The sequence below is a fragment of the Pinus tabuliformis genome, chromosome J, assembly GCF_031772625.1.
Source record: "Pinus tabuliformis cultivar Carrire ecotype Pingquan chromosome J, CPIR1, whole genome shotgun sequence".
NCBI lineage: Eukaryota > Viridiplantae > Streptophyta > Pinopsida > Pinales > Pinaceae > Pinus > Pinus tabuliformis.
This window is the reverse complement of record NC_142295.1, coordinates 1,188,569,538-1,188,589,946: the sequence shown is the minus strand read 5'-3', so window position 1 is coordinate 1,188,589,946 and position 20,409 is coordinate 1,188,569,538. Positions and strand designations below refer to the sequence as shown.

Below are 20,409 nucleotides of genomic sequence, written 5' to 3'. Positions count from 1 at the left end.
TATTTATAAAAAATCATTAGAAATAAATGTAATTCTTATACTTTACATGTTAATCCATTCTTCTGCACTACAAATTTATATACATCATTCTTACCAGATCCAGAAAAGGATAAAAAAAGAATAAATAACTCATTATCTCAAATATTGATTACCTGTTGCAGAAAAGATTCACAGCTACACTATTTATAAAGAGCTTACAATTTATTGATGATAAGATGTACAATTACGGTGAATAAGTTGAAACATTATTTTAAATTAGGATTTATTAAACATTAAAATAATATGATATGCAATCTAGTTTTTTTTTAAATAATATAAAATCACTTGAGATGCAATTTATCTGATTTATTAAGTGTTCTATTTATCTGATTTACTAAGGGTTCTATCATTTGGTACAGAACTGAGAAAAGATTCATAATGACAGGATTTATTAAGCGTTTTCTCTTTGTTTACACAAGAAGTACACAGCTTAATTTTTCTTAATCAATTGATAGTTATTTGAAATTAAAATTCATTAAAGGGTAAAACATTTTAAAAAATTATAATGCAATCCGGGGTATATAACATCTAATAAAAATACCAAACATATTCTTCTTTGTATCCATGTCTTGTATTTCATATTCCTCTGTCCGATAATTGTGACGTAATTTATATGGTGTTATTATTTGATTATATTAAATAAATATATTATTTTTATTTTTTTAATTTTACATATTATAATTTTTTTTAGTTGAAATATACAAATATATACTAATTCTTTTTAATTATAATGTGTGAAAAAGTTAAAATGAATTCTATTTTTACAATCTTTTTGGGATTGTGTTTTGATGTTAATGTATGTATAAAAATATAAAAAGAATTATTTTTATATTGAACGTTTTTGGTGTTATAAACACTATAAATTCATTAATTTTTGCACTTAAAATGATTTAAGAATTATCTATTTTCCTTTTCACTATGAAATTAGAGGAGTTTGTTTTTATTTTGAAAATGGTAATTTTATTCTTCATTTTAGTTAAAATAATAAGATATTTTTTATTTTTTAAATTAAGATACATTATTTTTAAATTTTCTTTATATTATAGAATAAAATTATTAATATTATTTCTATTCTATTTTGTTTGTGATGCTTTTTTTATATCTTAAAGATTTAGTTAAAATTTGATTTCTTTTTTTATTCTTCCATGTTGTTTATATTGATCTTGAACATCTCTTCCTAGTTATAGTCGTACTTTTTATGAGGGAAAGATTTATTTTTATGAGGAGGATATGTTATGGTAAACTTTCTTTGATTTTGAGACCATAAGTTATAAAGCACTTCTATGTTTTCTCTATATTTCTCTGTGATGTTTGAAAAATGTTGCAATCCCAAATTGCACATCCATATAAGATAATAAGAGTGATGAGAATCTCAAAAAGAATATTCTTATTATCTTATACACAATGATCTGTTGATTTGCAGTTGTTTTCAAGGCAATAAACCTTCATTTATCATTTTTTAAACGTTGTATTTCTATTTGATCTTGTGATGAAGACCAATTTGAAGTTATTTGTATGAAGTCACTTCGTCCATGTTGTTATTATAATACATGAAACATGCGTAAGTGATATTTTTGGATTTAATTATCATAACATTCATTTTAATAGTGTTACCAGTCATAGATGCACTACAATAGAGATGACTAAGAATTTTTGGTTTCATGTCAAAGATCATAGGGAAAAATTTTGGGGTTATTTTTCACAAATGGGCTAATTTTCTCTACATTTTCTAAAAGAAAGATTGGCCAATGTCGATTTTGTGTTCACTCAAATTTTATAGGATAAAAAAAATTTACATTACAAATTGCCAAAATTTTATAGGAATTATATAACATCTTTAGAAATTTGATTATTTTTACAAAGAGATAGCCAAAAAATTTACAATTTACATATTTGATACTAGTAAGCTTCACCTAGGCTTCTACACTTTAAGATAAAATTTCATCTTTAATACACAACCTTTCATCCAAACAACCATGTAATTTTTCAATGTATATTCCAAAAGGGGTATGGTATAAGGACAACTTTTTTTAACTCCCTTATTACCATTAATTTCTTCCAATCATCCCTTAGTGTTCCTAAATATGGAAATAGTGTATAGGTACAACATTATCACAATAAGTCATGTTCCTAAATATGGAAATAGTGTTCTCATACAATGTTATCACAATAAATCTTAACTCGAAATGAATATATAGCTCCTATAGTCTATTTCAAAGATCAATCATGAACACTATGTCAAAATATTTTCTGAAGTCAAAAAAATAGCATACATGATTGGTTTTATTATTGTGACACTCCTTCATAATGAAATTAAACATAACAAGGTGGTCCACAATTAAGTGATAGTTCCTAATTAGTATTAGTCTTTAACTAGTTTTTCATTACATGTTCTAGACGTTAATCTTGTTTTCCAGAGTAACTCCATATAACTTGGTGAAAATATCACTATTCATAATGGTTCTATAATTAAGGGAATTTTTTCATCCTCACTTTTAAAAATAGGTACAACTAAGCTTTCACTCTAAGGTCTAGGAAGTCTACTTGGCGAAAATATGACTATTCATAATGGCTCTATAATTAAGGGGATTTTTTCATCCCCACTTTTAAAAATAGGTACAAGGAAGCTTTCAGTCAGGTGTCTAGGAAGCCTTCCTTAATTGCTAAATTGAAGAGCTTGTGGATGTGAAGGATGAGGATAGGCCCTCCAATTTTTAAAATTTCTTCTTGATAGACTTAACTATCCTTAGTTTTCCTTTTTTCTAGCTACATACAGTAAAATCTATGACTTCCATAGGAAAAACTTCTTCATCTCCAAAAATGGTTTGAATGTTGTCCATGACATCTAGGATTCATAAGGATTTTTAACGTTATAACTATTCTGACACAAGTGAATAATATTTTTTATTTAGTTTTGTAAGTTAGAATTTTCCTCCAATATTTTTTAGTATCTAGCTTAGATAAGTGAAAAATTGTATCTTTCCTCACATTATATAATACCTTTTATTTCTTATTAATTAGATCTCCATACCAATTTATCTTGTTAGATTTTGAGAATTCATTAGAAACATCCCTTGTTATTATTTTGAATATTTAATGTCATAAAAACTATGATACCATGTTAGAATTTAATCATGAATAAACATGAGTCTAGTTGTTAAAAAGAAGCAATAGTAATGATTTCAAGCTTGAGATAATAGAAAGAAGAGAGAATGAGAGACCACTCTTTAGAACAAAGAGAAAAAGAGACCAAATAAAATTATGAGGCCAAGAGACCAATGGAATTTACCTTATTGTTGCTTGACTTAGGTAAAATTAAACAACACTCTCATATAGACAAACAATTCACACTAGTATTTTCCTTGTGCATGCATAGCAAATAGAAAAATAACTCCTCATTAGTTCTAGTTAACTAGCTCAAAATTGGAAATGTATAGTCTAAATAGCGCTGGTGTCAATAATAGAGTTGAATAAGCATGAGATATAACAAAAATAAGTGAGATCTAAAGAAGGAACTCCCATATACAACTCCTAACTACAAAAATATAGAAAAAGCAGCAAAAATAAGACTAAAACTAAAGAGATAAGGTTTCCTAGAATAAAGCGATAAATGGATAAGTTTTGTCTCTATAAATATGAAGGAAGTACACACTTATAGATAAGGAATTATGCATTAATGGATAAATATAACCATGTCAATTCCCCATCAATGGTTAATCATTGCCACATGTCATCCCACATGCTTGCCTCCACTAAAATAGGCATACCATAATAACTACTAAAAATGAAAAGACCTTCTAAAGGGTAAGAAATGTTGCATTGGTAAGGGTAGGGAATGTGCATGTACATCAACATCCCTCATGGACTTATTTAACAATATTAAATTCTATATGATACCAAGATAAAGCCAAGATTAAGTGATTTTGGTTATCATAATTCTTGAGAGTTTTCTACATTACAAAGTTTAGAGTTTGACTTCAAGGTATGCATAGATTTGAGAGAATGGTCATTTAGGATGTCAAAATTTATTATTTGGTTGTATGCTAGAATATTAAGTATCACATAATCTATGACTTTAGTTCCAATCCCATGAATAAAAGTCATTCAATTGAATTTCAATGTCTTTATTAGACCATTGAAAATTATTAGGTCTTGAAAATTATAAATTTTGATAAGATCATGGCCAGGAAAATTATCAATTTCATCTTTAAAGCTTATTTTGTATCTTGTAGCTAAGACAAGGTCTTCATCTAGCCATATAGGATTAAGGTTGGAACTATTAATTGAAACAATGTCCTAATTAGTTGTTGTTTTAGCATTAAAGTGTAACACATCACCCCACATTTACCCAGTTTAACATACTTACCACGGTAAACATGAGCTGAGAGTTACTATGCATGACTCAAATTCTAATATGTGTTAAGCGGGTTCTAACTTTCCTAGCACATGTTATTCATTTTTACAAACATACGCTGAAAGGAACCCACTATGGTTCGAATTCGCTTAATCCAGTATGAGATTTGCTTAGTCTAGTATGACATCCTACTATGCATGACTCAAATTCTAATATGCATTAAGCGGGTTCTAATTTTCCTAGCACATGTTATTCATTTTTACAAACATATGCTGAAAAGAACCCACTATGGTTCGAATTCGCTTAATCCAGTATGAGATTAGCTTAATCCAGTATGATATCCCTGGAGGCTGAAATCAGTTTATCCCTTTGATCCAATCAATACAACCTTTTGAGCCCCCAAATACCTACATGTCATTCGATGTTGAGCCATAGTGGAGAGTAAAAAAGATCCCAAAGTGCTCTAATTTCTGCGAGATTGTCAATACCCTGCCACCTTCCTACCAGAAAGGAAAGTAATGTCTTAATTCCCTAATATAAGAAATATCTTTATTCATATAATCAAATATTATAATTTTAAATAATTAAATAAAATTATAATTTTTTTTAAATATTTATCATTAAAAATAAATATAAATTCTTATACTTTATATATTAATCCATTTCTTCTGCGCTACAAGTTTATATACATCATTCGTACGTGATCCACAAAAAAATAAAAGAGAATAAATAACTCATTAATCTTAAGTATACATCACCTGTTGCAGAAAAGATTCACAGTTACACTATTTATAAAGAGCTTACAATTTATTCATGATAAGATGTACAGTTACGGTGAATAACTTGAAAAAATATTTTAAATTACGATTTATTAAACATTAAAATAATATGATATGCACTCTAGATTTTGTTTAAAATAATATAAAATCACTTGAAATGCAATTGATCTGATTTACTAAGTGTTCTATTTATCTGATTTACTAAGTGTTCTATCATTTGATATAGAAAAGCTTCATAATGACAGGATTTATTAAGCGTTTTATCTTTGTTTACACAAAAGTACGCAACTTAATTTATCTTAATCTGGTAGATTTATTTGAAATTAAAATTCATTAAAGGTTAAAACATTTTAAAAAATTGAAATGCAATCCGCCGGTACATAACATGTTCTTCCTGGTATCCATGTCTTCTATTTCGTATTCCTCTATCTAATAATTATGATGTGATTTATATAGTGTTATTATTTGATTATATTAAATATTTTTTTATTCTTTCTTTTACATATTATAATATTTTTCTTCATAAAATATAAAAATATATATTATTAGTCCCTGCCTGGGACTATTAGCGATAGATCGATCACTGATCGAGAATTAGTTCATAGTTTGACCGTTATATTTTCAGTGTATTAGCATTTTAACCTAAGTTTAAGCAAAGTTTTGGTCTGGAAAATAATTGGGGTCTTATTACCACCTTCACGTTGTTCGATGCAAAGTACGGTTGATATGCCAACATTTTAAGCACAACTTGGTTTGTCGTAAGTTTTTGGTACCTGTTCTTACGCCATCACCACCATGGGAGTTCACAACTAGTGTGTTGAACTTATCCAAACCCTCGTCATTCAATTCCTCTGTCACCAATTTAATAGCTGGTACAGCTGGAACAGTCTTTCTCCGGATCCTTCTTGTTATCGACGGTGTAGGCTTCAGTTTGCAGATCGCATGGCTATGGCTGTTGCGGGTGGCTTATCATGTACTCAAACAAAGTTTGCGGGTCATTTGCTACCCTCTACTTTGGCATTCTGCCCAACACCTTTGCTCTGCCTGAGGGAAAACTCTTTTGGGATTCGAACGCATGATGCTTTCGACTAGTTGCAACAACGATTGGAGTGCTCCAGTACAAGGTCGAGGTGCGGCCTACTGTTTATCAGGTGAAGTTACAAGTTGTTCCAAGTCTATTTTATTTTCTTCGTTTTCCTGTATTGTCCTACCAGATCTTCCTTAATTCACAAACTTAGCACTTCTTGCAGTTTGGTCTGGCAAGGGTGCTGCATGAACACTTTGTCTTGTCAGCTGGGCGGCGAGCTCTTTGGTCCAACCTTTATCGTTTTTCCAGGTAAGTATTTAGCCTCTCAGGTTATCTCACTGTAAGAAAAAGGGTTCTTGTGTCTTAATTAAAACATGGCTTTGTTCTTTCGTTCCAGGGATAAATCTATTTTTCTCAGACTCTGTTCTGCATGCAAATACTTGCTGGAGCTACTAGTCGGTCTTCCTATCATCTGACGGAGGGTTTAACTTTCCTCCTATTGTAGTGGTTTATAGCTTTTACCCTTGGGTTTTTGGCCCTTCTCATGTAGACCAGAGTCTCTGTTGAATTATTGCCAACCTCACTACGACTATGGTTTTATTTTATTAAAGTCTGTAATATTTTTGTTCGACCTTGATTCAGTTTCTTGGATTTGCTATACTGAGTTTTATGGTTCGACTTCCTCCCAAAGTCTGCACCAAATTGAGTAAATGTACTATTAGAAATAGGAAAGACCTTCATAAAATCAACATAGAAGCAGTACAGCTTCAAGTGATTCTGTCTAGCCTCCTAAATGCTAGCTCAAAGAGTGAATATGTGATGCATTGTCTGGTGCTCAATTAGCCTGTCTAATCTTTCCTTTCTTAAGTAGACTTGATTGACTACACTCTTTTGATGTTTCCTCATCTCGTTTCTAGCCTTCCATCATTGGTCTATATAAACATATATTGAGGTGTGCGTTTGATCCACTTCTAACTGGTTTATCAACTAAGTATATATTTTATTTATCTTTGGAATTGTTATTTAGTAAACATATTATTTCAATTGTCTAAATCATGGTGCCTGTTTCTTTTAAATGTCTGTGATCGATTGAAATTTCAAACATTATCCTTGCATCTTGTCGTTGATACATAGAGGAACCTGAGGTTTTCTCAAGACAGAGGTTACACTAGCTCTAAAGGAACCTGAGGTTTTCTAGGTTCAAGATTTTTGTTTTTAGGATATATGATTCTCAATACTGTTAATTTCTGGTATTTTTTTTCTTAATTTCACACAACAGGTTAACTCTCTGTTAATGTTAAGGTATGTGCTCATCAAGTTTTTGTTATTTTGCTAGTCCTATTGATTCCATACCCAATGTAACTATCGCAATATAGGTTGCATATGGTCCATATTTTTAGTCATCTTTATAGAATGTGCCAAACCCCCGTTAGTCATATTTCTCTGACAATATATCTGAGATAATGTAGTTGTATTTTGTTTCCTCCCATGACTACAATTATACAGTTTTTTTCGTGCTAAAAAATAAATCCAGTGACAACATTTCTCTCTTTGGCATCACATAATGCATCACTGTAAACAAAACTTTCTTTCTGTGCCTAGACTCCATCGTTTCTGGTTCAGATCTATGGTTGTTAAGGACGGGATTTGCTGTGTGCCACAATTACAGGGGAATTATAGTTGGGAAAAATTCTAGGCTCCCAAATCTTTAGAGATCATGTTGTGATTGTCTCATACCTATACCAATTATGCCCTCAAATTGTTTGCACAATGACAAACAGTATTATTTTTTAGAAACTCCTTTTCATTCGGATTAGGTTTTTGCCATGAATATTAGTAATCTGTCAACATTCACATGTTCATAGTCCATGAAGAGTCTGAGGCCAAGCATGAGAAAATGTTCATTTTCAGAAACTCCTTTTCATTTGGATTACTTTTTTGCCATAAATATTAGTAATCTGTTAACATTCAGATTAGGTTTTTGCCATGAAGATTCTGACAACATTCAGATTAGTTTTTTGTCATCTTTAGAATTCACTATCTTGAATGTCGTTAGTTTTTTGCCATAAATATTAGTAATATGTTAACATTCAGATTAGGTTTTTGCCATGAAGATTCTGACAACATTCAGATTAGTTTTTTGTCATCTTTAGAATTCACTATGTTGAATGTTGTAACCAAACCAAAAAGTTAATGTGAGTAAACTAATGTTGAAGAGTCAATTTATAAAATAACAAGAATCGAGTGTTTTCTAAAGTAAATTGACTCTTCATCGTGGCATCAGGGACCAAACCAAAAAGTTAATGATCGATTGAAATTTGAAACATTATCCTTGCATATTGCTATTGATACATAGAGGAACCTGAGGTTTTCTCAAGAGAGAGGTTACACTAGCTCTAAAGGAACCTGAGGTTTTATAGGTTCAAGATTTTTGTTTTCAGGATATATGATTCTCAATACTGTTAATTCCTAGTATGCTTTTTCTTAATTTTACACAATAGGTTAACTCTCTGTTAATGTTAAGGTATGCGCTCATCAAGTTTTTGTTATTTTGTTTCCTTTGTAATTTGCAAACGAACAGTTCCTATATTGTTCAGTTTGGTCAATCGTCAAAAATTAAAAGCAAGCATGTTAGATAACTCACATCTCACATCTTTTCTCGAAGCTTCTCAAATTCTTGTTGTTCTATCGCTTATTTTTCAGTGCTCATAACTCATGACAATCCAAGTGATGTTATAAAGGCAATATACAACATTGGGCAACATGTTTAACTAGTAAAATATAGATTTCAATAGACAATCTATTGTTATTTTATTTCACAAATGCAATTAACAATAATGTTAACTTTCAAAATATTCTTAAAGTTATGGTGCATTTTTTCATTTTGTCTTTCCACTGCTTCCTTTTGTTAACTTGCAGAAATATTCTTAAAGTTATGCTGCATTTTTTCATTATGCCTTTCCATTGTTTCCATTTCCAATTTCTTTGTTATTTATAAATATGACTTGTTGCTAGAAATTTGATATTTGTTTGGCAACATAATGCAAGAGCCTATTTTTTTAATATATATATTTTGTTTGAAACAATCATCTTCACTTTTTGCTAATTTGATCAATATTTTTTGCAAAGCTGTAGAAGACAATTGCAGAAGGCAAGTCTGGTAAGCAATTGCAAATGATGGAAGAAATAATAGATGTTGAAAGTTACAAATTCGGATTACAATGCATTTTTCCTGACAACATTGATACTGTATTAAAAAGAAATGGTCTTTTTAGACTAAATGCATTTTAATATACTGTAGGAGATTGTCTATTTGACTCATTCAAAATGCTTCTACATTTTCATTATACTTCAAATGAGCTACGGAATGGGTTAATAGAAAATTTTCTTTTTTTCTTAAACAACGATGATGTTGAAGCAATAGAGTCATATGAGTATGAACTAGCACCTGACTTCCTATATGAGTTACATGGTATTAATGATATTGGTACATATCTTCATAAAATGCGTTGTTCTACATCTACAAATATAAAGGAGTCTGACCGAGGTTTATGGGGTGATACTTTTTGCATACTTTGGTTAGCTAAATGGCTAGATATATCAATTGCAGTTTGGTCATTGACAAGAAAAACAAGATATTTGCTTTTTAATCAACATGAAAATACAATTCCATATTGCATTCTCTTTCATGATGCAAATCCTGTTAGTGGTCATTATGAACCATTGCTTTACCAAAAGTTTCCAATATGCATTTGCAGCCAGTCTAATATCTACCTGTCATCTATTTGCAAAGATATTGAAAGCCACTGGATGCATATTGCAGATAATATGCTTTTAAATGAATTAACAATCGCAAAGCAAATGACATCTAATTGTGGTGACAGTCTCTTTAATGCAATTTGCTATTTAGTGGCAACAGAATTCGATGCACAGTGTTTGCGACTTTACATTGTGCAATCTTTTTGCAATGCACTTATGCATAAGAATCGAGATGCATTACATTGTTTAGAACAATACCTAGTAGTTGATGTGATACACTATGCAATGAATAACAACTGGCAACAATATCTCATAAATATGGCAATGCCATATGAGAAAGGACAGGTAGAAGGCGGACCATTCTGTTTGCAATGGATATCTGTGATATTCAAAGTCAATATCCAGGTATGGTCCTCTGTTGCTAATAACTTTGTCAGTTACAGTTCTGCTTATTCGACATGCAATCATATTGTTAACATCATGTCATTCACGACAGATACATCACATATTCACTACCATGCAATGATACAAAAATATGTTCACAATTCTCAACAAGTGTACATGGAAGCAAAAGAGGATTGTAATCAATTGTATCATAAGCATATACTAGAAAAACAACAATGTATATCTCAAGTACATTTTAAGAATAATATTGCATTTGAGATAGCATCTCATTTAAAACAAATGCAGCCAACTAAGCATCGTAGGATCAATTATCACAAACTAAAGGAATTACATGTCGGCTAACAAATGGAAGGTACATCAACATATGCCTTAACATCTTTTGTCTCAAATATGTCCTCTCTTCAATTCACAATGTTATCATTTTATTATAACTAACTATTTGTTATACAGATTACAAAATCCAGGAACATGGCGGCCTTCACGTACACAGCAAATGCAAAAGTTATATGAATATGTTTCTTCATATTATGGTCTTACTGTAATAGAACTATTTAACTTGCAATTTCCACTCATTTACGAAGAAAATGTACTTTCAATATTGTAAATTCCATTGCTACTTCAAACCAAGAAGAGAAGATTTTAAATTTCTGTTGTCGGTTCAAATTTTAGTCATAATGAGCTTGTTGTAAGCCATATTGTTTTGTTAGTTTTTGTTTCTTGGGTAATGTAGGTAACGGTTCAGGAAAGAAGGCTGGAAAGTCTTTATGCATGTGTGTTTGTAGTGTTTCTGTTTGTGTCCTGTATTTCAAATGGAAGGCATTCTGCAACATGCTTGAAGCTTGACAATCAGACATTGCCTTGCCGCCTTTTGTATTTATATTTTTGCTCCATCTTAAAAAGTACCGTGTTTGGTTTAAATTATATCGTTGAATACAGCAAATGCAACCTCAGATGAGCAATAATTTTGTATCTACGGCTGTTGAATGCGAACACCGAAGGTTCTATAGATTGATTAAACATGGTGCTTATTATCCACTGAAGTTAAATGACAAATTGTATATTGAATCGGTTACCCATTTCTGTTTCTTCCTATGTTATGCCTGAAAGCTATGAAGTTCTGGAGGTGGCATCTCTTATTTGTTTTTTTTCCCAATTTTCCCTAGTTTCAGATACATACACTGAAATGCTACATTGCAAAAATGAACTTCCATGGGATTAACTGCGAGATTCCACCAAACTATTTAGCACTTTCAACCTAGCCTCCTCTCTCTTTGCTACTCTGCTATACACGTTGGGTTGGATTATAGGGAGTTGGAACCCTAGTGAACAGTTGTAATGGTACATTCATCTCACTACAAAATCGAAATGCATAGATGTTCCAAGTATCAATAGCTGATTTAGTAGCTAAATATATCAAAGTATTAATAGCTTAATATATGCTTTAATAGCTAAACCTAAATAATCCATACCTAGGATAGATCTATTAGGTATTAATAATTTATTTTCCCTGTATAGATCTATTAATTATTAATAATTTATTTAATTTGTTGTACTATGGCACTTTCCTCTATTAAATTAAGTACTGCAAAATACTTAGAAGCAATATGTTACCATACCAGGTAAACTTTATAAATAGCACCAAAATATATGGACTTTAAAATGAATTTATGTTGTTTGAAGATGGAATTATGGCATAGTGCTATACAAAATCTACTAATAACTAGCTATGACAAGAGAGCTTTGCTAATCAATGGACAGCTACGTACATTGCCCTCAAGGCACCGCAGAGGTTTGTATTGCATTTGGTATTATTTTATTTTACCTATGTTTCTGTTTATTGTTAACTGTACAATTTGCTTAAATTTTTTGCATGTTATTAAACAGATGTGATCCAATCTTATTGCCAGGTCTAAAGACGGGGCGATATATGTTATTCAGACATATGTCTCTGGTAATGGGTATGAGCCAGAGCAACATGAGGTAATAACCATTTATAATATTTTAACAATCTTGAAATATATGTTTTACTTCGAACTGATTCAGTAAGATCTTTCAGGGAAGGTAGCAAGTTTGTTCGGCGAAGGCAGATTGAAGCTTTGTTGTTCGGTTCAGTTTAGCGAAATAGAATGGGTCTTCGTCAGAGGTCAGTTGCTTTTCCTTTCTCCAAACCTGCACTTTCTGCATATTTTTATCATAAATTAGATCTGGTATCTGTGGACAGCAGCAAGGTTGTCCTTATTTCAACATATTCTCAAATGGTAACTCAAGAATATCTCTTTCTCTTGGTTTAAACAATCAATTATCAAATGTCATTCCTGTGCATCAAAAGGTAACTCGTTTTTTCATCAATTGGGTGATATCTAACTGTTGCTTGGCATATCCTGATGTAAATTAACTTTATTTCAAACCTAGCACCGACTAATTAGCTCCTAACCCTCACTATATTGTGGTGGTTTATGCCCCAGTTTCTTGTTAAATGCTCTTAAGGCATCTTATCACTTATTGGTGCATTTCTCAAGTGCGCCTACGCTGCGTCACCATGGTCAGCAAATTCGTAACCATACCTTAATGTTCGCCCTCTCAGAAACGAATAGTACAATTTTCAATTTTCAAAAAATGGGTGCTATATCCTTTCGTGCATGATTTCCAAAAATGGTGACCACTTCTTTTCAATAAGCAACCCTACGCTTATATTGCAGTACTCACTTAACTGCACCAATTGCATATCAAATTCCGCACATCACCGTCGATTTGACAGCTCTAGGTGAACTATTTCAGTTCCATTTCAAATCGGACAGTATATGTATTTATGAGTTGCATGCCATAACAGCTCTAGGTGAACTATTTCAGTTCCATTTCAAATCAGACAGTATATGTATTTATGAGTTGCATGCCATAACAGAAATCAAGATTGAAAAGACTAGACGCAAAAATACCACAGCAACGTTAGGTAATAAGCATTTAAAACATTTTAACACCGGTTTGCTCCAATAAATGCTCTTCATATTGGATTATATCCTCTCCCATCTGATCTTTAAGTATTTCAACTCCATTTCAAATCAGTCCGTATATGTATTTATTACTGCACCTGTCAGAAATTTATCCTGCATTCAAGTGTTGCAATCTTGCACACGTTTCCCTATTTGGTTCTACAGGACTTCTCGGTTGCATCTCTTTTAGTGCATAGGTTCCAAAAACGCTCGTTCCACGAGGATGAAGAAGCCTATACAAACATCCATTACCCACTGTCTTTCAATATTTTCAAATGATTACCTCTTGCCTGCAGTAAAATATTCCCAAAAACTCAGTTCCATTCACATTTAAAACCAGCTTGCAAACACGTTGAACTCTTTTATAAATTGGCAAAAGCAATTTCTAATTTCTCGCCTACAAAACATAACTTCCTTCTCCACCTACATATTGACATACATCTCTCTGCTTCACATAACATGGAATCCATTAGCATCAGCCAACTTACTCAACTGGCAGCATTGTTTCTCTTAGCACTTCTTCTCATGACTCTTCTGATTATGGACATCCTAAAAGTAGAAGCACAAAGAAAAAAGAAACCAAGAAATAGCCACTAACAATAACATCTCCAACCAGGAGCATAGGAATCTACGGCAATCTATAACAAGTCACATTTTTGAGGACACATTGTCAAACTTCTGAATATCAGACCTATTTCTGATAAATATTATTGTTGACAGTAAGTTATTTCCGGACAATAATTTGGAAATATGCCCTGAATGTTGAACACATAGTTCAGAGTTCAACTTTACTACTTGTAAGTATCATGCTGATGATAGTTTTGAATGACTGAATTCCTATTTCAAAAGTTCAATATGCCATCCAAAGTCTCTTATTTGAATTATATTATAAAGTGCATTTTGTCAAATTTACAGGTTCTGAGAAAGCCCCCAGTGAAAGAGAAAACTAAGCCATTGAATATAACTCGGAATATCAGCTTCCAACAGCTCTTGTCTTCTTTATCATCCTAGACAGCATAAGACAGATGGATGCAAATGGTCACTGCTCTGCAGCATGTAGGCCAGTCAAGAAACTAGCCCCATAGCTATTTTGTTACTATGTAATATTTGCATCCACTGTGAAATGATTTACGGCTGAGAGTACCTGCCTGCCTTGAGCGACTTATATGAATTACTGGTTTTAAGGTTTAAAGATCGATTTATATGAATTATTGGTTTTAAGATTTAAAGATATTTTTCAGTCTAGGCAATTAATTTTTCAGTCAAGATTGAACAGAATGTTTATTTGTAGTTGAGCATTATTGAAAGGGCTGAATACGATCACTTTGTATCTCCAAACCCTGTTCCTAAATGATTTTTTGCATTTCTGTTTAGCATCTTCATTCAAATAAAGCTTCTTTAAGTTCATAATGGTTCTTGTCATACCTGGACAGATGGATGCATATGTTTGCTGCAGGATTAGCACGTTCCTTAACGACAAAAGGAGGTTGGTGTTTGGTAAGGTAGGGTGGCAGAAGAGCAATCTTCATTTTGCACCTACCTTCCGTGGTTACCAATTTTGGGTGTTGTTGTCACTCCAGATTTCTTTGCTAGATAGGCCAAGCAAGCAGACTTAGCATACTTCATGTTATGTGATGCATTGATCACTGGATTGCAAATAGAGCTCGGTCATGCATTGACCGCTAGATAGGCCAAGCATGCAGACTTAGCAGTCCTCAGCTCAAGTGTTTGGTGATTGGCATATCGAAGCAAATAGAGCTCAGTGATGCATTGATTGTTGGATTGCATGTGTGTATCTTGTGGGCGTCGGGGCGGTGAGTAAACCCGATTTGCGGAAATGGGTGACAAGGTTGCGACTCTGGAAGCCATTAACAAAGAAGCTATGGATTTGGTAAGGAGGACTTGAATGCCTTTTGAGTCTTTTACCAAGTGTTTCTGTGGAGCTTTGAGATTGATTTTGTGAAGTTTGTTAATGCAGGAAAACATTCCCATCGAGGAGGTTTTTGAATATATTTGGATACAACAAGCTCAAAGAGAAAAAAGTAACGGTAGCTTTGAAATATTTCTAATTTTGAACTCAATTCCGGAGTTGATCTGGGATTTGAGATCTACGGGAAATTGAATTTCTAAGGCTATTTGAGCCTTGAGGTATGCAGAGTAAAGCAAATTCTTTGGTTCTACTGTGAAGCGATTTCTTTCACGGTTAGAGATATGAACAGGCATAGTGTAATTTCCATGGCTTATATCGTTCTTTAAAATAAATACGTTTTCTTAGCTTGGTCGGGCTTATACTACAACATCAAATCTTTAGGCTACATGAAAGTATATTGCCTAGGCTTCTGATGAGGGATCCTTTGTCATAGCTTATGCCAAGAGGTTCATGCACTTGGGGTTTATGCGGAGTACTTGAACATTGTCAATAATTGATTAAATTTAACTCCATGACGTAAGCATCATACACTTCTAATTCCCCTCGTTGATTCTATTATAAAGAAGCTATGAAGCTTCATTGCTAATATCATGTAATTAGTTCTATATATTTTGTTGGCACAGTCGCTGCACTCATCATTTTTCTATCTATGGTTCTTCGTCTCTTTGCAATCTCAGTCATTACTAGTGATTTGTCTTTCTCATTGGTAAAACAACTGTTGATATACTGCTAATGCCATATTTTCTCTGTTTTTGAAAACTCTTGTCTATTTACACCATAAATATCATGTTGTTACTTTTATATGTTCTATTTTTTTTTGTTTTTCTATGGTTTTTTCTTCTCTGCAAGGGCTTTTCCTAGTCGGGCCTACAATGTGTACATTCAGTTTATCAAACATGTCTGTCTGCTTGTTTTGACTCTTCAACATGCTTGGATAATATACCCCCATTGATAAATCCATGAACTAAACACATATCTTTAAAGTGTGGCCATTCCTTCTAATAATTGTATTTTTTTGGCAAATTGGTCATGGTTATTCTTTTGTTTTTTCATCGTTAATAATATTTGCTAGTACTGTTGCTAATTTTGTGTTTTCTGTGTTCGTTTGATAGTAAATAGTAGTGTGGCATTTGGTCTCTCCCATTGGATATCATTCCCCTCTATTGTATTTTTAGTAGTTCACAGTATTACTTCATCCTTATGGTTCTTGTGCATATTATCAGAAAAGAAGATGGCTTCTTGTTCTATCGTGTCACACTATTTCTCTCTTGTAGCCAGTATCAGTCAGGGCATACCCTATCCGTTCTTTTTAGTTGAGGCTTTAATCATGTAAATTGTATCTTTGCAGGGAAAACCTCCTAACTGGCAAGATTTTGGTGCTATTCTAACATTGCTTGTTATAAACTCTACCATAAGTTTCATAGAGGAAAACAATGCTGACAATGTTGTTGCAGCACAGATGACTCGGCTGACTCCAAAGAGTAAGGTCTGTTCACTATCTTTTGTATGAGTGGCAACCCCGATATTTTCAGTTTTCTATCCTTGGTTTTGCGGGGAAGCATGCAATTCGATGTTCAGAATCCTCTTAAGATCATGGGTGCTGCAGTTTTAAATTCCTTAGTCAATGACTTAAGACTTTGAACTTAACAAGTTCTCAGAGATGGACAATGGAGTGAAGAAGATGCAGCAGTGCTTGTTCCTGGTGACATAATCAACATCAAACTTAGAGATATTGTTCCTGCAGATGCACGTCTTCTTGAAGGAGATCCTTTAAAGATTGATCAGGTCTTAATCCAATCCTTTTCTTTACTTCTTATTTCTGATTACAAGTGCTGGAATTTTCGGTATGCTTTTATATGGTTTCTGGGATTAACTTCGACTGTTTTGGTACTTTTCCTGAGCCACGTTTTATGACAATATTTTTGAATGTGTGTAGTCTACCCTCAGTAGTCAGTCATTACCAGTAACAAAGGGTCATGGCGATGGGGTTTATTTTGGCTCTAATTGCAAACAGGGTGAACTTGAATGTGTTGTCATTGCTACTGGGGTCCATATCGTTTTTGGTAAACCAGCACATATTGTCGACAGTACAAACCAAGTTGGCCACTTCCAAAAGGTTGGTATTTATTCTTGACTTCTGATTCTTTTTTTCTCCTTTCTCTTATTTCATAAATACATAATTTTTGGTGATACTGCAATTGTACCAAATTGGCTAGTTAGGGTTCGTGGTAATATTGGATGATCCAGTACTGTTAGTTTCCTTCAAACAAGTATCAATTACTAATTGTTGTCATGAATAGGTTTTCACGAAAGGATATGACAAGGATGTTGTTGTCATGATGGCTGCAAGAGCATCCAGAACAGAGAATCAAGATGCCATTGATGCAGCAATTGTTGGGATGCTTATGGATCCTAAGGAGGCAAGTATTTTTTTATGTCATCATATTAAATTTTAGTTGATAAGCAGGCCTATGCTTATTTTACTGATTTGTATCTTTTGTTGTGGGTTTTAAAATCCATGGATCTAAAAGGCGGCGGGCAGCCATTCAAGAGGTCCATTTTCTTCCTTTTAATCCAACTGACAAGAGGATAACTCTCACTTATATTAAAAATGAAGGGAAAATGCATCGAGTTAGTAAACGTGCTCCAGAGCAAGTATTGTTCTTTGGAATTTTGACCTTCTTCATTAGACTTGGTAATGGGTTGTATTGTTTAGAAAGTGCTTCAAAACGTATTTGTACACATTCTATTCAAACTGAAATGACCAAATACTTTCTGCTAGATTCTTAACCTCGCACATAATAAGCCACAAATTGACTGGCGAGTTCATACAGTTATTGACAAGTTTGCTGAACGAGGACTTCGCTCTCTTGCAGTTGCATATCAGGTTAATAATATGGCTTCTTTTGCTTTATCTGTGGGCTGAATCTTCCCAGTAAGTTCTTCTTGTTGATTATGTATATCTTTATAGCTATCTCAAAATGTTTGCAGGAAGTTCCAAAGGGCAGGAAGGAGAGTCCAGGAGGACCCTGGCATTTTATTGGATTGATGCCTCTTTTTGATCCCCCACGCCATGACAGTGTTGAAACAATCACAAGGGCTCTTAATCTTGGTGTAAATATCAAAATGATCACATGTATGGTGAGGTTATGGTGTCATCAGTTTCACTACTGTTTTTGTAATGCAGCGAGCCGACATTTAACTATTTACTTGCAAATGTTCATCAGGAGATCAATTGGCTATTTCCAAGGAGACAGGTCGCCGAATGGACATGGGTACAAACATGTATCCATAATCCTCTTTACTAGGTCAGGACAAACATGAATCAATTGCAGCTTCGCCAGTTGATGAACTGATAGAGAAGGCTGATGGTTTTGCTGGTGTTTTCCCTGGTGAGCAAAAATTATCTTTTACTTTTGTGTTTTTTCAGATAATTTTATTTTTTCATTTCCTTAATTAGTGTTTGATTCCATATCCTTCCTGATTTTGACTGGTCATTGCAGAGCATAAGTACGAGATTGTTAAATGATTGCATGCTAAAGAAGGAAGACATAGGAATTGATGTTGCTGATGCAACTGATGCAACAAGAAGTGCTTCTGACATAGTCCAATCAACAAACTTGCCCCATCGCTAGTTTGTTACTATGTAATATTTGCATCCACTGTGAAATGATTTACAGCTGAGATTACCTGCCTACCTTGAGCGACTTATATGAATTACTGGTTTTAAGGTTTAAAGATTGATTTATATGAGTTATTGGTTTTAAGATTTAAAGATATTTTTCAGTCTAGGCAATTAATTTTTCAGTCAAGATTGAACAGAATGTTTATTTGTGGTTGAGCACTATTGAAAGGGCTGAATTCAATCACTTTGTATCTCCAAACCCTGTTCCTAAATGATTTTGTGCATTTCTGTTTAACATCTTCATTCAAATAAAGCTTCTTTAAGTTCATAATCGTTCTTGTCATACCTGGACAGATGGATGCAAATGGTCGCTACTCTGCAGCATGTAGGCCAGTCAAGAAACTGACCCCATCGCTATTTTGTTACTATGTAATATTTGCATCCACTGTGAAATGATTTACGGCTGAGAGTACTTGCCTGCCTTGAGCGACTTATATGAATTACTTATTTGTGGTTCAGTCCATTTATTCCTTGACCTTTGCCTCCCATCCTCTCCAGACTTGGGACAATTTCCACCAGCAAAACTTTTCCAAGTTCTGCAATTCCCTGCAGACCCCGGCGGGGACTACCGCCATGGCAGTGGCTCCTTGCTTTTTATAGTTATAATGACCATTTTCAAATTTAAGTTTTTCATAAAAATATATTTTTATCTTGAAATATAAAAATATATATTATTTTTTATAATTATAATGACCATTTTCACATTTAAGTTTTTTATAAAAATATATTTTTATCATTAAATTCTTTATTAAAATAATTTTAAATTATAATGTGTGAAAAAGTTAAAATGAATTATATTGTTACAATTTTTTTGGAATTGTGTTTTGATGTTGGTGCACATATAAAGATATAAAAAAGAATTATTTTTTATGTTGAATGTCTTTGTTGTTATAAATACTACAAATTCATAAAAAAACAATTAACTCAAAATGATTCAGGAATTGTTTTTTTTTTTTACTATGAAATCACAAGAGTTTGTATTTTCTTTTAAACTCTAATTTTCTTCTTCATTTTAGTCAAAATGGAAAGATATGTTTTATCCTTTAAATTAGGATTCATTACTAGTTATGGTTTCTTAATTTTCCTTATATTCTATTTTTTTATTCGATTATAATTTCTTTTTAAATTTAGATACAATAATTTATTGTTATTCTACTTTGTTTGTGATGTCGTTTTTTTATACTTTAAAGATTTAGCCAAAATTTGACATTTATATTTCATTCTTGCTTAACTTGCAAGTGGTCTTGACTTAAATTTAAAGCAATCTTAGGAAGTTTGTTGTCTTCCATGTTATTTATATTGATCTTGAACATCTGGTTCCTAGTCATAATCATATTCATAATCATATTCTTGATGACGGAAATGTTCACTTCTATAAGGAGGATATGATATGGTAAACTTTCTTTGAGTTTGAGACCATAAGTTATAAAGAACTTTTAGA

General features: G+C 32.6%; 1 pseudogene; it reads left to right on the top strand.

The window, feature by feature from the left end:
- The first annotated feature begins 15,190 nt into the window (after positions 1–15,190).
- LOC149231336 (plasma membrane ATPase 3-like) lies at positions 15,191–18,918 on the top strand (annotated as a pseudogene).
- Positions 18,919–20,409: the final 1,491 nt, after the last annotated feature.